This window comes from Hydra viridissima, unplaced genomic scaffold (genome assembly GCF_058129835.1).
Source record: "Hydra viridissima isolate aposymbiotic clone 2 unplaced genomic scaffold, HvirCarnegie_v1 scaffold_15, whole genome shotgun sequence".
Lineage (NCBI taxonomy): Eukaryota > Metazoa > Cnidaria > Hydrozoa > Anthoathecata > Hydridae > Hydra > Hydra viridissima.
In genome coordinates this window covers 9,682,009-9,685,970 of record NW_028324314.1, presented here as the reverse complement: position 1 = coordinate 9,685,970, position 3,962 = coordinate 9,682,009, and positions in this window count along the sequence as shown.

The window sequence follows — 3,962 nt, the reverse complement described above, 5'->3', positions numbered from 1 at the left end:
TAACAATTTGTTTTTTACCTCTTAAATCCCTTTTAAAAGTAAATACCTAGTTTTTTCAAAAGCATTAATTAGGTTATTAACTTTTATACCACTAAAAGTTAAAATATCTTCAAGAAAGAATATTCCTACGAAGGATTTTCTCGAAAAGTTGAAATTGAAGTTTGAAGTTGGGCTTAGCTACCACGGTTATCATGGATCCAAGAACGCCATTTACATGGGAAGATAGCGCACACACCAAGGTACCCTGTGATGCAAGTTTTGAAATCTTTTAATTTTGTCCGCGGAAAATAATCTAGTTTGAATGTTCAAAATTAAGTGAATTTATGACTTCAGAGTTTGGTTTGATGAAGTTATATTTAGTGCATTCACACAATGCCAAATCAAACAAAGATTCATGATGAAAATTGAAAGTTTGTGTGCTTGTTATGTCTGAAAAAGTATTTAAGGGAGATTACTATTTTCCAAGCAAATTGAATATGCCAACTGTACAAGGCCAAGATCAATATCAGTAATTCTCGGGTACCACAAGGACTCTGAGAATCGTGCAGAACTACTTTGCCCAGGAAACAAGAGGGGAAAGAAGTTGCATTCTCCCCTTTGTTTAATTTCAAGTTTATACAAATGAGACTTGAAACAAGAGACACGATGTGTTATTACCTAACCTGCCAAATTTGTCTTTCAAAGCTGCAAGAAAAACATTCTCTTGAAGAGCAAACCACCGTTAAGAAAGAACCAAGTGTACGTTGCAGCACATGCCTCAACCCTTTAGGAAAAGGTTTGCACCATCAATGATCTTAAATAAAGTATAGGGAAAAACTTCAATCTTTGACAGCAAAAGATGCCAAAGCAGCCGAACAAATTGTATCTCGAGTAATTTCCAATTAAGAATTATCCCCTGAAGGAACTATTCGACTTGCTAAAGATTCTAGCGAGTCTTCACTTACAAATACCCCCGGTAAACATTTATACTTAAATAATTTTTACACACATATATTGAAAGAAAGTCTTGACTATTAAGAAGTGAGATTAGATAGATTTCAGCAAGTATATTTTTGATAAGTTTCTCATCTCTTTAAAAACTAATTTAAAAGTTTCACCCAAATTTTCTGAACAAAGTTTATAAACATAATGCATATTTTGGTTTCAAGTCAATGTAGTGCCCAGCTGCCATCAAGCGCTTCAAAATTGACCACTTTAGCTCTTGTAAAAGTCCAGTTAAATATGGGCATGTCAAACAACGGATTAAAAAAATTGGTCAGAACTGTAAACCAAACATCAAGCAGCAAGATGGTAGAACCAACTTTTTACATAAATTTCCTAATATCAGGTCAACACTTATGTGATTTCTTCACTTGCCGTGACCTAAAAATCACCGACGGAAAAGGAAATTCTCGCAAAGTTCGGGTTGTTGCTCACTGCAACGATTTATCAAGTGTTGTGAATCATGTTATTTAATCTTGCAAAATTTCTAGTGGCTATTTTGTTAAGCTCGGAATGGTGGCAAAGATTTTCTCGAGTTTTTTCTCAGCGTCTTCGATACTGCGTTAAGAGATGAAACCAGCTCACCGCCACAAAAATAGCCTCTCACTTAAAGGACTGGGAAAAACTCTGATCACTAATTAATTCAAATGGACTTAAACTAATTTTGACTTGTGATATGAAAGTTGCAAATATAATTTGTGGCCTTCAAACATATTCAAATATGTACCCTTGCACATGGTGTGATGTCAAATTCAAATGTCTTGTCAAATCTGGAAACTTACGAACACTGGGCTAAATCAAATCTAGCCTCGAGTCTTTTCAGCCATTTGGCGGAGTTGTTGCTAATGCAAAGAAGTTTGGCAATAAGCAATTCGAAAGCCAATCATAAGCTGGCCTAACAATATTCTGATTTTGGAAATAATCCCACCGATGGAATTGCATCTCCTCTTAGGAGTTGTCAATCATCTTTTCAAGACCCTTAAAACTGCTTGGATATAAGCTGTTAAGTGGTCAGTTGCCCTCCACAATCAACTGAGCCCATATCATGGGGGCCAGACGGAAACGAATGCGGAAAGCTTCTTAACCCTTTCACCGCCGGCGAGCGGGTTTTATTGAAACTAATATTCATAAAAGACGTATTTTTTAGACATATTTTTTAGAACAAACCAGATATCAGCCACTAACTATACAGCAAACTACATTCTTAACCCTTTTAAATGATATCAAACATGATTACTTTAATCCGGTTTTATTAATAAAAAAATCCGACCAAACTGCTGTCTCCTATTGGAGACGCCGGCGGTGAAAGTGTTGGAAATATGGATGTACTACAGCAACTTGCTGATACAAACTTGGTTCCCAACATCTTTCACATAATTGAACATTCAAAAGTTTCAATTTAGTTGTCAAGGCTTGCTTTGGATTCATCCTATGCCTTGACTTCGCTGAAAGTATTGAAAGTTTCAAAAAGTGTTACTTAATGATAACTGGTAACACCTTAAATTCACACGTCTTTTACCACATCAAGGATTTCATCAGTCCTTAGGATCCCCCATGAGGCCCTGTAGTGAACAAACTGTCGAAACTGCTCATCAAAATTTTTATCAGCATTAGTCAAGGTATAAGCGAAACAATAATCATTCAGAATACAAAATAAGATTGTGCTGCATAACTGATCTGAACAGTAAGCATCTTTAAAGAACTGCTAGAATAATTTTAGTTATTAGTGATAAGGAGCAGAAAATCGTAGCTTACGGTTTGTAATGAACCTTTTAACCAACTTAATCCTTAAACGCTGTTAATTTAAAAATTATGAACTTTGATTTTACATTTAAAGTAGTATTGTAGAGTATTTGTACAAAAAGTGTATATTGAGTTATTTGTCAATAAATCTTTTGTGGAGAAAACCAAAATACATGTCTTGAATTGGAATCAGATGCTATTTAATGGTACAATAATGTAAAAAGTAGGGTTTTAACTTGTATCTTTTTTACTTGATTTTTAAAGTAAATGTATTTAAAAAGGTTTCAAGAGTCAAAAAAAAGTTTGTTAACAGAGACGTATATTTTTTTTGTTTTACCAACTGGTTGTCCTTTGACCAGGTTTTGCACATTTTTTTAGGATTTTTTTGCATTTTGGCAGTAGTTTATACCTTAGGAAATGCTGAAGTTTTCACGCTATGCATAAGCCATGCTTTAAATAGAAAATCAATCTTTTGGTCTATAAAACGAAAACGGTACATGTAGCAATTAAACAATCATAATAAAGATTGTTAGTATTACATAGTAGAACACTGATTTAACCACTATTTTGAAAATAGTGACCGAATATCACAGTAATCGGTAACGTTTCGAGGTATAAGTAGCAAAAAAATAACAAAGTTTAAACTAAAATTGGCATAAATCCTTAACCATTTAACCAATCCGACTGAAATCTTATCCAGAGTTTGGTGTGGCTATAGACTACACTTGCACCAATTTTTATCAAATTATATAGTGGTTTTCATTCTACAGGTGTTTTTATTGGCGCACTATGAAGTCATAAATTCACTTAATTTTGAACATTCAAACTAAATTATTTTCCGCGGACAAAATTAAAAGATTTCAAAATTTGCATCACAGGGTACCTTGGTGTGTGCGCTATCTTCCCATATAAGTGGCGTTCTTGGGTCAGCTATGTCGGTATTATCATGATCCATAATAACCGTGCTACCGCTATCATAAGGGTTAAAATAACTTCTTTTTTAAAACATATTTTTTATTATATACCTATATGTTAAGTTAAATTATGGTATATAATTATATAAAATGTTTTGTTTTTTTTGCAATGTGGATTATTTTGTGATATTGGCAAAGTTATCCTTTTTGCTTCCTGTTTTTTTCTGTCTCTCTCTCTCTCTGCATTAAATCTTTAAACACTTAACGTTCTTGTTTTAAATTTTATCTTTTTATTGTTCACTTTCCTTTTAGATTTTTTTTAAA